Genomic DNA, 18,610 nt, shown 5'->3' on the forward strand with positions numbered 1-18,610 from the left:
TATACAAACCCTATAAGCCATACATATAACATATAAATGTGCCATGGAAACCCTCCATGGTCTTACACCGGATGCCATGGGAACCCCCACATGGTCTTAGCCTGGAATGCCATTGGAACCCCCACATGGCCTTATATCCAACCGTCTCAGGAACCCCCTAAGGTCTTCCATGCAAGTATCACGAAGACAACTAGCATAACAAATACCACACAATCAACTAGCATACCACATATAACTAATTGCCATGGGAACCCCCGCATGGTCTTCACATAAATCCATAAGGTATCAATAGCCCATTCACAATAATCATCACAACTAACTAAATGGGTCGGCCTTGGTGCCTTCGACCCATTGGTATGGTGAGGAGACTTACCTCACACTGCCGAAGTCCCGCGGATAAAACTCTAGTTGCTGGTTGACAGATTCCCGAACTGTCAACATCAAAACAACACCCAATTAATAATTGGGTTCCAATACATAACCATAAGTTCGAGGCAGTGTTAGCTGCAAAGCTTTCCAAATAAAATCACAATTGAACTTAACTTGGATGGGTTTTTGTAAGGTTATCCATTCTTGCATTATGATGGTAGGCAATAATACTTGCCAGTTTTAGTCTTTATGAAACTAGTATTCTGTCAGGATTTATTGACTTATGTCAATAGCATGTTGAATCCATTCTATGCCCATCTTCGTTCATGACAGGGATGTTTTTGGATCATGAACTTGGAAGGCTAGAAGCACTTCCCCACGTCTGATATTTTCATATTATAAAAATGAGTTTTGTTTAGTTAAAACATGTTACTCGTTCTCTTGAAAATACCATTCAATTAGCAAATTTTATGAACTCTTATAAAAGCCAATGTTGTTTGTTGACTTTTAAAGATGTTAAGTTTCTCAATTTTAATCAAATATAAAACAAAGAAACATTTAGACAAACATTTAAGAGAAATTGAGTAATCTAACCCTCATAAACAACCATTCTAATAAAAAGAACCAACAATTTTTTTTTTTGGAAAAATGAATACTTGATCCGAAATAGCATATTCCGGTGCACGATGTGTTTCCGAGGTGTGCTCCGGAATACGATATTCCGAAGTATTTATGATATTGTTCCAGAGTGATTGCCGATTGGAGGGGACGAGGTTCGGAATCTAACACTTCATACCTTCCGGACATGAAAAACGTATGTTGAACTGACGTCCGGAACGGCCGTACATTCTAAAGTGGTGTTCCAGAGAGATAGATTTAGGGTTTTACTATGTTTTTCTTCCAAATATGCAATACATTTGTGTTTTTAATATATTTGTGTGTTCGATAATTTCCAAAAATGTTCCAGAATGAGTACATATACGAGTTTTTTCTGATCTCCAGTTTTTAGTGGAGGACAATGACAGCGTATCGGCAGATGCATGTAGTATCTTGCTCTGGATTACTGTGACAACCCGATATTTCGAGACAATATGATAGAACACAAGTCAAATTTAGGTCAAAATTTAACTTTCCTAAAATCTTATTTGGGTTATATAAAGTAGTAGGAATCATATCAAGGTTTTCACACATATAAAGAACCCTAAAATCCGAGTTATAACGAAGAAGTTATGACCAACCGAAGATTCTCGGCAAAACCGGCAACACTGATAGACGTAAAACGCGAAGTTTCAATACAATAATTTTAGCTTTAGGTATCTAAATGAAGGTTTTAGATATCATTAAACCGTAAACGTACATAAAAAGAATGCCTAAATCTGACTTCATATGAGGTAGTTATGATTTTTCGAAGTTTCAAACATAGCAGTAGATAGTTAAAAACTCGAAATCGAGATCGAGCGGATTTTGCCAACATGACCTAAACGAGAATCGAAGATCTCATCAATTGTATTACAACGGTAAAAAGTCTAACGAAAACAGACAGCGGATGAAGGAGTTATGAAATTTTAACGGACTTTTCCTGTCCCGGCCTATTAAAAATATAATATTAAAAATAAAGTCAAAATTAGCTGACGGAGTCTAAACGAAAGCTGTAGATCGTAGTCTCATCTACGCGTGGATATAAAGAACATCGAATACGGAGTTCGTATGAGGAAGATATGAATTTTTGAAGTTTAATAATAATTAAAATATTTAATTTAATTATAAATACCCGATATTATCTATTGGAGGAGGTGTCACCGGTCTGATCCGGATTACGCCCAGCGTAATACCTTGGTACGCCCAGCGTAATCCGAGGATTCAGACCCTATATAAAGGGTGCGAGGATGCCGGCCATTTTGCTCAATTCTTCCCTTTCTCGCGCCGAAGCTCTGCGTTTCAACCCTCGGAGTCATCCCAAAGGCCCGGTTTTCATATCCAAGTTTGGAAGGAAGTTTTACGCTCTCGAGATTCCCGAGAATCCTGAGAAATCCACTTTCTCGAGTAGAAGTTCAGCTCGGTTTTCGTCTCGCTTTCTTCAATCAATCATGTGAGTTCATACCCCTATAATCCACACTTTTAAATGTTTTTATATGCTTTTAAGGGGGGGAATACAAGTAAAACACACGATTATTATCGTGTGTTATATAAAGTTTCATTATACGCTTTTTATCAACGGAATCATATGTGATTTATAACTATTATAGGGAAACTTTCGTATGCAAAATATATCACGATAACATCATATCTTTTGAAATGAAAAATGTTGTTATATATGTATAAATCAAACACTCTGCTTATACTGTATGTATATGTGCCCATCTTAGGCACTACAAAAATTATACTTTTCATAACAAGAAAGCATTTCACTAGGGATTACTATACAAACGAGACACACTTTTAGAAAACTATAATAGGTATAGTTTTACGAGAACATCACGAACTTTTACATACTAGAAATACTATTTCAAGGAGATACATTCATATACAAGAACAAACGAACCTTTTCATATGTACTTCAAATAGTTTTCACAAACGTTTTTACATGTTAAAACACTTTTAGAAACTGTCTTACAAACTGTAGGTTTCCTTTTTGAATCTTTTATAGTTGTACTTCAAACAAAGGTTTTCTCACACTTAAACTGTCTTGTCAAACGGTTTTCGAATCGATTTATAAACTGACATCAAGTCATAAATTCTTATTTATTAAACTTTTCAAAGGTCTTACAAAACTTCTTTTGTGCTTTTATATTATAAATTGCATGCCTCTATATGTATAGTTATATAAGAAATGTTTAAAAGACTTAGGAATGCTATCCACCCTGTTTCCTTTTCCTCGATTTGGATGTGGTCTGGTGGGATATCGGGTACCCGTCCGAAGGTCGTTTAAATATTAGTTATATATCATGTGTACATATATAGTCATAAATGTTCCATCAGTTAATTCAATTCCGACGCTCTTGGGTAGCAAGGGTGTATAAACCTACTTGGACACTCATCAATTACATTCTAGTAAACCATTATAGGAATAGTTTAGGGGATACAAAACATTTTCCCTATTACAAGAAATTACACCAGAGTCAGTTCATTCATGAGTCTAGACTACATGCTATATGAAGGGATACTCTTACAGAGATTCCTCTTACATGGACACACTTATATGGATACTCTTACAGAGATTCCGCTTACATGAATACGTTTACATAGATACACTTACATGAATATGTTTACATAGATACGTTTACATGAATACGTTTACATAGATACGCTTAGATGAGTACGTTCACATAGATAATATATGATGGGTTACTATTAGATATTATATGTGTAGATACTGTTATATAGTTCTCCTTCTTATCTTTACCTTGTGATACAATCACATCATCGACGAGATAAATTGGACTTTATATCCTAGTACCAAAGGATACTTTGTGGGACTAACCATTCCTAAAACCACTGTTAGCTACAGAGGTAAATGAACATCTTCGGATGTTTTCGGTTGATACCATTACAGGTATACATAAGGGACTAACTATTCCTAAACCCGGCTGTTAGCAACAGAGGTAAATGCACATCTACGGATGTCTACGGTTGAACCATTTACGGCGAGTTTCCACGCCGTGTGTATCTTTGTACCAAAGGATACAACATAAGTTATTATATTATTACTTTTATAGTTTTATAATAATAGTTAAATAGGGAAAAACCGTCACATTTTCAAGTGATGCGTACTTCCAAAACAGTCAGGTCTTGGTTAAAGACTACTTTCAAAACATTCGGGTCTTGGTAGAAGACTACTTTTTATACTAGTAGGAAATATGGGATTTTTTAGGGTTTTCATACTTATACTAAATGTTTCATCAAACATTCACCAGTCTTTCATAACAACTTTTCAAAGCAATAACATTAAAATACTTATGAATTCACCAGCTTTATTGCTGATACTCGCTTTCAAAATAACTTGTATTCTCAGGTTACAAATAGACAGGTACCGATGCAAGGTTTAGAGAAGACGGAGCAATCAAGACTCGTCTTTTAATTTGAGTATTCGTTATGTTGTTTTATACTACGAAAGAACACATTTGCAAGCTGCATTATTCTATTAATGCAATGGATGATGTTGTTGCTTGTTTACTACTTTACATTGTTGTGATACACACATGACGTCCTCCGCCCCAGAACGTTTCCGCCGTTCTCGGTTTTGGGGTGTGACAGATTGGTATCAGAGCATTGTTTATAGTGAATTGAGTATATCAACCCATAAAAGATATACTAACTATAAATACAATGAGATTAAAAATACTCTGACTTAGAGTTTATACTTCTAAATAATAAAATATTTAAGTAAGTATACGTGCCTGCATTCATACTAAAATCGGTGTCACAACGACAAGAACAAAAGTATTACGATTGTTGAATATCACAACTAAGCTTGGGGATGTATAGTCAGTCTTGGGAGTGGCATAGCCTGATCAACTATGCTGGTCCGAGGAATGATTAGCATATGCCCAAGAATGGTTGTGATGTAGCAACAATTCTATAAACGTACCAACATTACCACAATGAGAACATTATAACAGAACCTAAGTCTAAAATACCATAGGGGTGTTTGTGTTACCATAATTACTTACTTGAGAACTAAAAAGGATCTTCATTACTAAGTTGATAGTTGCTAAGTGGATACACTAAGGCTATATGTAACTAGGATGTTATAGACTTAGAATCGGTGAAGTTTTTGCTTTACCCTTATTCCTTGTGAATTTGGAGTTAAGGTCACTTATTCGAAAGTTTATCCTGTGTTGATTACATATGACTGGTATGCACTTTACAAATAGCGATGTAACTAATGAAGATTTTCTAATAATTATCTAGATAGTTCGTCTAATAATTATTTCCTTACCCCAATTTTCGCATAGATAACATAACTGGACTCCATCCCCATGGCAACCCGTACCTTCCGAACAAAGGCAATGTTGGATGGTTTGAAGAAGAACTAGAGAGTGATCATCCAATCCCTTTGAATGATCACCATGCTGAAAACCTTTCGGATGTTGATAACTTCGAACCCGAGGTTGAGAACCTACCCCAAGCAGCTCTCGTTCCAATTCCTAACCCTCATCCGGCTTTTCATGGCCCGACGCCCCTTGGGTAGAATGTTTGGAGATAGGGAGCGAAGAGCAAGATCAACCTATGTCATTTGATGGAGACCGAAGCTTCTACAACACAAGTGAAGGAAGCTCAGCAGACAGAATTCTTCCAATTCTGGCCCGCAGAGTTGCCCGAAACGAAATTCAGGGTAGGACGGCTCTCCAATGTATCTAAGAAGTTAATGCCAATGCTAAAATGCATACCATTCGCACCAATAACCTTGATCACAAGTGAGAGATCCGAGAGAAACCATGAGACCCTGCTGCAAGCACTAGCTGAAACCCGAGCCGAAGTCATAGAGCTCTAAGTACGCCAGGAGGTGTACGAAAGATACCTGCTTAATATAGAACGTCAACTAGCCGAACTAAGGGTTCACCATAAGGGTGATCATCACCAGTAGTAAATGCTTTACTTTATTTTCCTTGTAAAAAGGAATCATTTTCTATCTATGCCCGATGTGGCATTTTCTATGAAACTATCTTGTACTGTAAGTACATTTGTTTAGGTCTTTATGATGTCAAGAACTATCTCCTATGGATATGATGTAAGACCTTTTACAAGGTCATTTTCCCGAACTTTTACGTCATGAATATCAAAGATATTGACATTCAGCTAACTTTTGTGTCATTCTTTATTCAAGTACTCTTATCATACTTTCATTAGAGTCTATCTGAAAGATGCTTTAGTCAAGTCATTGGACCATAGTAATTTAGCTTCGGAAACATTTCCAAGTCTCTTTTAGTGGTTGGATCATGTTATTCGCCAACCAACGATACCTCGGCTTGAACAACAAGCGTCTTGAGACCATTCTACGAACTTACTTCCACTCATTACTAGGACTGCATCCTAGGGATGTAGGTCAAACTTTCGAGAACATAGTCTTACTCTTTACTTGAACAATCGAAGTACATCTAGAGTCAACCAAAATCGCTCACAAAATCTTTATCTTTCGTGTTACAGAATCATGTCGTCATCCGGAAACAATCAGCCGAGCAATGAAACCCCTATCCTCCATATCGATGCCGCTACATTACAAGCTGTAGTAGCAGCTGCTATGACGACTTTCCTTACACACATCAACTCAGGCAACACAAGCAAGATCGACAAAGGAGTCGAGAGTTCCGATGGTAGTACCAAACCGGGAAACCAACAAATGGCAACAGTCATAGACTTGCGAAGCCATAAGACCGAAAGGAAGAGACGATATCGTCAAGCCCTAAAGGAGCGCAAGAGATCCCAAAGACTTGCCATGCCACAACAACAAGTGGCAACTCCTGCAGAACGCTTTTGGAAGCAATTTCCAAGGTGGTGTAATGAGGAAGGCACTCGTGTCCACATAACACTGGCTAAACACCTCACTCCCGCCACCAAGGCTAGCATTAGCCAGTCATGCCACCAATGCGGGGATATAGGGCACCTCAAGAAGGATTGCCCTATAACAAAGAACTCTGGCGTAGACGGTAGGATTCTCAGGATCACAGTTGCAGGAGAACCTACTCCGAACCCACATTAATGTAATTTAGGCGTTTCGTTGTAACAGACTTATAAACCATCCAAAACTAGTGCAACCAGAGTCTTATCTTTTGCGGGATCCCGTCGGTATAGGGATGCTCATGCTGCGTATACTTGCCTTTTGTAGTATACCTTATTCGCAGTAATAGTCTTGTAGTTGTCTAAAGTACTGTAACTCTGTTGATGGTTGCACGGTAGGGATGAGATTTAGAACAGGAAAACCGGACCGGAACCGGAACCGAACCGGAACCGGACCCGTTAGAACCGGAATATATAGAACCGGGTCCGGTTCCGGGTTTAAAAATTGGCTTTATCCGGGTTCCGGGTAATCCGGGTTTGGGTCCATTGGGTCCGGGTAAACCGGGTCTAAAATCCGGAACCGGTTTTTGGAACCGGAACCACTTTTAGGGCCGGAACCACTTTTTGTGAAACGTTTACAAGATGCATATCTTATTCGTTTCAACTCCAATTGACATACGGTTTTTTCCAACATGTAGTTTAGAGTTTGTACATGATTCTAGACTATAAATTTTTCATTTTTAGTTTTATATTCATTGACTTACAATCCTCAAAAGTTGAGATACCAAAGCTGAAAGTTTTTAGTTTTTTAGTTTTTTTGTATTCGGTGAAAGTTTTAAAGCATGCATATCTAATTCGTTTGAAGTCGGATTGACATGTGGTTTTTTCCAACTTCTAGTTTACAGTTTGTACATGAGTTTAGACTATAATTTTGTCATTTTCGGTTTAACATTCAATGATTTACAGTCCTCCGAAGTCGGGATATCAAAACTGAAAATTTTCAACTTTTCAGCTATTTGTTTTTTGTACTTTGTATTATGTGAAAATATTAACACAAGTATATCTCATTCGTTTAAATTCGGATTGACATGCGGGTTTTTCCAGAGTGTATTTTAGAGTTTGTACATGATTTTAGACTCTAATTTTGTTAATTGTGGTTTCGTATTCAATAAGTTACAGCCCCCCAAAGTGGGGATATCAATATGAAAATTTTCAAAGTTCAACCCACTAAGTTGTAAGTAATTACCAAAAAATTCTTGTTTTTTCGGGTTTTCCGGGTCTAAACCCACTTTATCCGGTTCCAACCTACCCACTTTGATGTTTCCGGGTTTTCCGGTTCTAGACCCACTTTACCCGGAACCATACCCGGAACCGAACCGGAACCGGTTCCTATATACCGGTCCGGTTTCCGGTTCTATAAAATCCCGTTAACCGGTTCCGGGTTTTCCAGGTCCGGGTCCATCGGGTCCGGGTTTGTACCCACTTTCATCCCTATTGCACGGTTGTGTTTTGTCTGTAAACGTCTTATGTTCAAATCTAATGTCTTTAAGTTTCCTTATGATTCCGACATTATCATACGACTTGATTCAATTTGGTTCTCACAAAAACAGCTTCATACGTACATCTCTTTCTTCGAAATCGCCTTTCCAGCGAAGCCGTCATATTAGAACACCAAGTACTCATGAATGGAGTACCTCATAGTTCTTTTCCTTTCCGAAGAAATCCCTGAAGTGCCACTTGTACAGTACGTCAAGTTCAAATCCAAAGATCCATACAGTTGATCTGTCGCTGATGAATGTATACATAGGGGTGATATATAATCAAGGTTCTACAGGTTTAGAATTGACGATTCCACTTTAACTTATTTTTCCTCGATGGGATGTGAGCTTAAAGAAGAATCAGTTATTCGACTACCTTTCCAATCTTAATTATATACGACTCGTATACACGAGATTGTGATCGTTGAACCATGTATGAATTCTAATATGAACTTCAGGACGGAGACTGCCCAAGACTATGAGTGATCGTGCTGCCATGCGAATAAACTTAGAAGCCAAACACATGCCCTTCCTGTCGATTGGGACAAGAGAGACAGATAGAACAAAAGTACCTATCCTTTTTCCTTAATTCATGAGTAATCATACTTTCTTTTAGATCTTCACGACATCTAATCAACCACAAGGTTTTGACGTCATAATCAGTATGATATGGTTGTGTTCTTATGCAAGAGGAAAGGTCACTGCCTATACCTCAAGACAACTTAAGACACAGGAAGTTAACTATACAACACATGATCTTGAGTCAGGAGTAGCGGTAATTGCTTTGAAGATCTGCAGACACAACTTGTAGGGTACAAGATGTACTATTCTTACAGTCCACAAGAACATTCAACATACGTTCGACCAAGAAGAGTTATCATGCCAGTGAAGTCAAACGAAGGGAGCAAAGTCGTATCCCGATAGTGAAAGGTTCGCTGGAATGCCAAGCGAGCAACCGAGTTCACTTAAGAACACTAGAAGCAAATAAAACTTCTAACCGTAGCATGATTATCAATTCTGTTTAAACTCTAATTTCGGGACGAAATTCCCTCTAACGGGGGGATGATGTGACAACCCGATATTTCGAGACAATATGATGGAACACAAGTCAAATTTAGGTCAAAATTTAACTTTCCTAAAATCTTATTTGGGTTAAATAAAGTAGTAGTAATCGTATCAAGGTTTTCATACATATAAAGAACCCTAAAATCCGAGTTATAACGAAGAAGTTATGACCAACTGAAGATTCTCGGCAAAACCGACAACACTGATAGACGTAAAACGCGAAGTTTCAATACAATAATTTTAGCTTTAGGTATCTAAATGAAGGTTTTAGATATCATTAAACCGTAAACGTACATAAAAAGAATGCCTAAATCTGACTTCATATGAGGTAGTTATGATTTTTCGAAGTTTCAAACATAGCAGTAGATAGTTAAAAACTCGAAATCGAGATCGAGCGGATTTTGCCAACATGACCTAAACGAGAATCGAAGATCTCATCAATGGTATTACAACGGTAAAAAGTCTAACGAAAACAGACAGCGGATGAAGGAGTTATGAAATTTTAACGGACTTTTCCTGTCCCGGCCTATTAAAAATATAATATTAAAAATAAAGTCAAAATTAGCTGACGGAGTCTAAACGAAAGCTGTAGATCGTAGTCTCATCTACGCGTGGATATAAAGAACGTCGAATACGGAGTTCGTATGAGGAAGATATGAATTTTTGAAGTTTAATAATAATTAAAATATTTAATTTAATTATAAATACCCGATATTATCTATTGGAGGAGGTGTCACCGGTCTGATCCGGATTACGCCCAGCGTAATACCTTGGTACGCCCAGCGTAATCCGAGGATTCAGACCCTATATAAAGGGTGCGAGGATGCCGGCCATTTTGCTCAATTCTTCCCTTTCTCGCGCCGAAGCTCTGCGTTTCAACCCTCAGAGTCATCCCAAAGGCCCGGTTTTCATATCCAAGTTTGGAAGGAAGTTTTACGCTCCTGAGATTCCCGAGAATCCTGAGAAATCCACTTTCTCGAGTAGAAGTTCAGCTCGGTTTTCGTCTCACTTTCTTCAATCAATCATGTGAGTTCATACCCCTATAATCCACACTTTTAAATGTTTTATAAATGTTTTTATATGCTTTTAAGGGGGGGGGGGGGGGGAATACAAGTAAAACACACGATTATTATCGTGTGTTATATAAAGTTTCATTATACGCTTTTTATCAACGGAATCATATGTGATTTATAACTATTATAGGGAAACTTTCGTATGCAAAATATATCACGATAACATCATATCTTTTGAAATGAAAAATGTTGTTATATATGTATAAATCAAACACTCTGCTTATACTGTATGTATATGTGCCCATCTTAGGCACTACAAAAATTATACTTTTCATAACAAGTAAGCATTTCACTAGGGATTACTATACAAACGAGACACACTTTTAGAAAACTATAATAGGTATAGTTTTACGAGAACATCACGAACTTTTACATACTAGAAATACTATTTCAAGGAGATACATTCATATACAAGAACAAACGAACCTTTTCATATGTACTTCAAATAGTTTTCACAAACGTTTTTACATGTTAAAACACTTTTAGAAACTGTCTTACAAACTGTAGGTTTCCTTTTTGAATCTTTTATAGTTGTGCTTCAAACAAAGGTTTTCTCACACTTAAACTGTCTTGTCAAACGGTTTTCGAATCGATTTATAAACTGACATCAAGTCATAAATTCTTATTTATTAAACTTTTCAAAGGTCTTACAAAACTTCTTTTGTGCTTTTATATTATAAATTGCATGTCTCTATATGTATAGTTATATAAGAAATGTTTAAAAGACTTAGGAAGGCTATCCACCCTGTTTCCTTTTCCTCGATTTGGATGTGGTCTGGTGGGATATCGGGTACCCGTCCGAAGGTCGTTTAAATATTAGTTATATATCATGTGTACATATATAGTCATAAATGTTCCATCAGTTAATTCAATTCCGACGCTCTTGGGTAGCAAGGGTGTATAAACCTACTTGGACACTCATCAATTACATTCTAGTAAACCATTATAGGAATAGTTTAGGGGATACAAAACATTTTCCCTATTACAAGAAATTACACCAGAGTCAGTTCATTCATGAGTCTAGACTACATGCTATATGAAGGGATACTCTTACAGAGATTCCTCTTACATGGACACACTTATATGGATACTCTTACAGAGATTCCGCTTACATGAATACGTTTACATAGATACGCTTACATGAATATGTTTACATAGATACGTTTACATGAATACGTTTACATAGATACGCTTAGATGAGTACGTTCACATAGATAATATATGATGGGTTACTATTAGATATTATATGTGTAGATACTGTTATATAGTTCTCCTTCTTATCTTTACCTTGTGATACAATCACATCATCGACGAGATAAATTGGACTTTATATCCTAGTACCAAAGGATACTTTGTGGGACTAACCATTCCTAAAACCACTGTTAGCTACAGAGGTAAATGAACATCTTCGGATGTTTTCGGTTGATACCATTACAGGTATACATAAGGGACTAACTATTCCTAAACCCGGCTGTTAGCAACAGAGGTAAATGCACATCTACGGATGTCTACGGTTGAACCATTTACGGCGAGTTTCCACGCCGTGTGTATCTTTGTACCAAAGGATACAACATAAGTTATTATATTATTACTTTTATAGTTTTATAATAATAGTTAAACAGGGAAAAACCGTCACATTTTCAAGTGATGCGTACTTCCAAAACAGTCAGGTCTTGGTTAAAGACTACTTTCAAAACATTCGGGTCTTGGTAGAAGACTACTTTTTATACTAGTAGGAAATATGGGATTTTTTAGGGTTTTCATACTTATACTAAATGTTTCATCAAACATTCACCAGTCTTTCATAACAACTTTTCAAAGCAATAACATTAAAATACTTATGAATTCACCAGCTTTATTGCTGATACTCGCTTTCAAAATAACTTGTATTCTCAGGTTATAAATAGACAGGTACCGATGCAAGGTTTAGAGAAGACGGAGCAGTCAAGACTCGTCTTTTAATTTGAGTATTCGTTATGTTGTTTTATACTACGAAAGAACACATTTGCAAGCTGCATTATTCTATTAATGCAATGGATGATGTTGTTGCTTGTTTACTACTTTACATTGTTGTGATACACACATGACGTCCTCCGCCCTAGAACGTTTCCGCCGTTCTCGGTTTTGGGGTGTGACAATTACACATGCTTTAATGTAGATATAACCAGTGATATTAACTTCGTTGGGTTAGTTATGTTGGTTGCTTCCAAGTCTAGATTACACACAAATCAAATTCGTCTATCTTTTCATTGTCCTGGATCAAATATAGTTATGCAGATTCTTGGCGATAGTGATGTTAGATATTTTCGTAGTTTTGTTACTACTATGTCTCCCAACACAGTATAATTGTTTGTTGTTGATAATGTTATGGATAGTGGTACTAATCGATTTCTCGGGGAAAATCGTTCTGGAAATGGTTCTTCCGGTGCTGGAAGTAACCAAATTTGTAATTTATTACCTATGACAACCAACCATGTTCCTTTTTACAAGGACCCTATACATGGGGATGATTATAAGTCTAAAGGTAATATTGTTGTTCTGGATGACCTTACTCTTGATGTTGATGAATCTGCGAATGATGAGGCAAAACTGATGATGTTGGTTGATGATGGTAATATATTTCCATTGGGAGAGCCAGTGGAACATTTTTAGAGTTACAATTGTAACGACCCAAAAATCGAGGGTAAAAATTTCATTTTTATTATAGTCAAAACACAAATATCTTTAAATATAAGTATTCCAAAACATTGCTAATTAAAAACATTTATCAGTGTTCATCCCAAAATCACATAATGCGGAAAACACGAGTGTGTGTGTTGCGATCAAGCTGAGCCATTCCATTCCAAAACAATGATACATGAAACCATAAACAAAACTCTAAGCACGAAGCTTAGTGAGTTCCCCCGAGCATACCCCACACAATCCACATAACCACGTAATCCATATTAGCTATAACAAGTACATAAACCATATCCATCACATAAGTCATACCCATAAACATATAGGGATGCCATGGAAACCCTCCAAGGTCTTACACCGGGTGCCACTGGAACCCCTACGTGGTCGTAGCCCACATCCATAGAACCCCCACATGGTCTTAATCTACTACCTTGGGACACCCCCCCCCCCCGGGGGTCTTCCATACAAATGTCATACCAACATAACACATAATCAATTAACAGTACACATATACAAACCCTATAAGCCATACATATAACATATAAAGGTGCCATGGAAACCCTCCATGGTCTTACACCGGATGCCATGGGAACCCCCACATGGTCTTAACTCATTGTCATGGGAACCCCCACATGGTCTTAGCCTGGAATGCCATGGGAACCCCCACATGGCCTTATATCCAGCCGTCTCAGGAACCCCCTGAGGTCTTCCATGCAAGTATCACAAAGACAACTAGCATAACAAATACCACACAAGCAACTAGCATACCACATATAACTAATTGCCATGGGATCCCCCGCATGGTCTTCACATAAATCCATAAGGTATCGATAGCCCATTCACAGTAATCATCACAACTAAATAAATGGGTAGGCCTTGGTGCCTTCGACCCATTGGTATGGTGAGGAGACTTACCTCACACTGCCGAAGTCTTGCGGATAAAACTCTAGTTGCTGGTTGACAGATTCCCGAACTGTCAACATCAAAACAACACCCAATTAATAATTGGGTTCCAATACATAACCATAAGTTCGAGGTAGTGTTAGCTGCAAAGCTTTCCAAATAAAATCACAATTGAACTTAACTTGAGATGGGTTTTTGTAAGGTTATCCATTCTTGCATTATGATGGTAGGCAATAATGTTTTCCAGTTTTAGTCTTTATGAAACTGGTATTCTGTCAGGATTTATTGAGTTATGTCAATAGCATGTTGAATCCATTCCATGCCCATCTTCGTCCATGACAGGGATGTTTTTGGATCATGAACTTGGAAGGCTACAAGTACTTCCCCACGTATGATATTTACATATTAGAAAAACGAGTTTTGTTTAGTTAAAACATATTACTTGTTCTCTTGAAAATACCATTCAATTAGCAAATTTTACAACCTCTTATAAAAGCCAATGTTGTTTGTTGACTTTTAACGATGTTAAGTTTCTCAATTTTAATCAAATATAAAACAAAGAAACATTTAGACAATCATTTAAGAGAAATTGAGTAATCTAACCCTTATAAACAACCATTCTAATAGAAATAACCAACAATTTGTTTTTTGGAAAAATGATTACTTGATCCAAAATAGCATATTCCGGTGCACGATGTGTTTCCGAGGTGTGCTCCGGAATACGATATTCCGAAGTATTTATGATATTGTTTCGGAGTGATTTCCAATTCACAATAATCATCACAACTAAATAAATGAGTCGGCCTCGGTGCCTTTGACCCATTGGTATGGTGAGGAGACTTACCTCACACTGCCGAAGTCCCGTGGATAAAACTCTAGCTGCTGGTTGACAGATTCCCGAACTTTCAACATCAAAACAACACACAATTAACAATTGGGTTCCAATACATAACCATAAGTCAATGCTTGGGGTAAAAAGACTATTTTACCCTTAACCTAACTTGGTCCAAAACCAAAGTCCAAACACATTCTCTGAAAGCCTAAAAGCCCAATAATCAACCAAGGCCTAACTTATGGCTCAATTTTCAAAATTGGGCCCATATCTATGTTGGATTAATGTCTAAGTCCATAACTATATTTGGTATGTACTTGACCCGACCCGGCATGGTCCATTTGGGTTGCACTTCACCGACACAATTTATATGGATAGTCTTTTGAGAATAGTATATTTATGATTTATATTAATATATTATAAGTTCTAATATATTAAATGGAATCATATTATTTAATTAGTATTGATCAAGACTTAATTTAGAATTAATTAAGTGATCAAAATGAACTAATTAAATATGGACTCTTGTATATATGGAATGGGCCAAGTTCATTTAGGTTGGGATAAGCTTTCATGGATAGTCCATGGAGTGTTTAACCCATGGATCATATGAAATGAAAGGTCATGGGTTTAACCCTAGTATCCATACTATATAAAGATGTCCTTGGTTGGTGAAATTGGCGCTAGTGTGGGTACACAAAGAAGGGCTAGCCGATTTCACTAGAGAGAACCAAGTATTCATATTCTCTAAAGTCTTCCAAGGTGTTTTGGTGATTTGTGATTCCACTTGAGGCTTCCACACTATTGGGTCTAAGCTCTTAAAGCTTGAATACATCAAACTACATCAAAAGGTATGTCATCTAACTAGTACTTTGTAGTATAAGAACATCATAATATGCTAGTTAGGATTAAAACCTTGGAAAGTTATTATTTGCATGTATAATAGAGAAAACATAGATCCAAGGTTTATAGGGTTGCATGTACACCATAGGAGTGTTAGAATGCTCAAAACCCATCAGTGGTATCAGAGCCTAGGCTTGTTTTCAATTATACTTGATGCAAATTGCTGAAAAATGCTGAAAAAGTCGAATTTCGGGCATTCTGGGCATTGGACTCGCCGAGTCCACTGATGAGCTCGCCGAATCCATGAGTAAAATCATCCTACTCGTCGAGTAGGTTCATGCACTCGACGAGTAGGAGCCCCAGACAGCATATATTCTACTTTTTTGGCTAGAAATGGACTAGGAACATTACCTTAAGCTGTTTTTGGACTTATAAACATATTTTTGATGTGGTAATGTTCATACTAATCCAATTTCAAAGATAGTTATCAATAGATTTATGTTTTGTATTAGTTTACGTGTTATGCTAATTACATGAGAAAAATTTGATTGAATTATCTTGTTCATATGAGTTGCTTAGATTAATAGATAAGTTAATTGAATAGTTGTTTTCAATCCATTTTAATCTAAGAGATGTTTCTAAAATGTGTTTGTGTAACTTGTCCTCAAGGTACATGAAAGGTCACATTTAAGTTTCATAAAACTCATAAAAGTTGGCAATGGTTACAAAAATGAAGAGTCTTGTCTCATTGAATGGTTTTATGACTCCATAACTTGTCCTAAAGTTATGGAAGTTCAAGAGTCACTTCATTAAGTAATAAAATGTGTAACCTTAATAAACTCCGTAAGTTATAAAATAAAGAAAAGTTAATTCTTTTATTAGTTTAAAGTCTTCCATAACTTGTCCTCAAGTTATGGAACTTGAAGAGTTTTTTAATTAAAACTACTTTAAACACATAAGTTATGGAATAAGAAAAGTTTTGAAAGTTACAAAACTTGCCCTCAAGTTTTGGAATTTGAAAAGTTTTCTCTTATGAATACTTTAATTCCAAGTTAGCCCTTAGAATTTTAAAAGTTAAAATTCAACCCTTATACTTTATAATATTATAAGTTAATAATATATATATATATATATATATATATATATATATATATATATATATATATATATATATATATATATGTATAAGAGAAAGTCAGTCTTACCGTTAGTAGGCCTCATTCACGAAGCCGGTCTATAAGGGGGTATAAGGTTACTGCCTATAAAATGGCAGTTTAATGGGTGTCCACTCTCACCCACCGCTTCCTTGACCGGTGGAGGGTCATTAGCCGAAGGGTAGGACAAGGAATATAATTCTCCCTTCATTAAAAGTATTAATGATAAATACTAAGTAACTAAACCTTTTATAAATACCCAATCTTAGTTACTTAGGAAAATGTGAATAAGGTGCTAATCCATGAAATTACACTTTGCACTTTGTTTAAGTTGGTTAGTGGAGCGTGTGTGGTTAACTGGCACACTAACTTGTATTTAACAAGGTAGGCAAAGGGTAACTTAATGTTTATCATAGTATCGATGGAGCGTGTGTGGTTAACCGACACATCGATTGAGGGGTAAACACTTAAGGGTACCAAGTAATTTGCATGGTTACTTCACACCTTGTTTTGTGATCCTCGGCATCACAGTCACAAAACCTGAAGGGCACACTCGAGATTGAAACATGCCATTGAAAAGTTCAATGAATCTCAAAAGATCTAGGAGTTTTAAATCCAATTAAAACCTAATAATACATTTCGTTTATCTTGGTGGAAATTGGTGAATCGTCATTCACATACCTTCAAATATTTTATAGCTTGGATTACGGCATCCCTCTTCTAAGTTATAAAATAGTTTGTTGGGTCCTAGCCTTAATATTTCATATTGGGTATCATATTAAGGATTTTAAATCAACTATCTTGAATATCTCCCAAAATATGTCAAGTTCAGACATCTATGATCTTCCCAAATATCTTGGAACTTCACTTCCTCCACCTCCTCCAATTATTCTCCCTAACCCACAAGTTCAAGGTCAGTCAAACCCTATTGGCAAGGCAAGGTCTAGGTGTGATCACATCTTGGAGATGAAGTCACATATTGACAAGTCGGGAGAGTTGGGTGTCAAAGTCTTGAGAAGTTAGTGCTTCAATCACTTTCTAAGTCACATAGTGAGTTCCTTTGGGACTCCTATAAAATAGACTATGACAAGACCCTTAATGATCTTATCTATTTGCTTTGTGCTACTAAATTAGAAATGATTTAGTGTACTAGTAAAGCAAATTTGATTAGGAGATCAACTTCCCAAAACTTTATGGACAGGGACAATATTGACACAGGAAATCCAGAAATGCATTCTCTTCCCAATGGAAAGGGATTGGCCATAGTCAACTTGGTTGAACAAATGGTAAAGAGAAAGGCTAAGTCTGAGATAGTCCCATGTACTATTACATAAGGGTCCATATGTTTCTATTTCCAAAGGAAGGGGCTTTGGTTACGAAGCTGCCAAACTTACCTAAGGATGGTAAAGTCAATAAGTTTGACTTTATTTCAGGTAAAGTCCATTGTGTAACTCTATTAAGTTCCTACTTGGAGATTCTTATTACATGATGTGGCTGGGTCACATGTTGATGTTTTAAGAATCAAAGAAAAGTAAAGAAACTTAAAGGAAGTATATGTTGATTCTGATCGCGAAGATGGATTTCAATCGCATGGTTCGGTGATCAGAATTTAGAGCACGTGCTTAAGAGTTATGATATATTGCTTAGGAATAGATG

The sequence above is a fragment of the Lactuca sativa genome, chromosome 9, assembly GCF_002870075.4.
Source record: "Lactuca sativa cultivar Salinas chromosome 9, Lsat_Salinas_v11, whole genome shotgun sequence".
Lineage (NCBI taxonomy): Eukaryota > Viridiplantae > Streptophyta > Magnoliopsida > Asterales > Asteraceae > Lactuca > Lactuca sativa.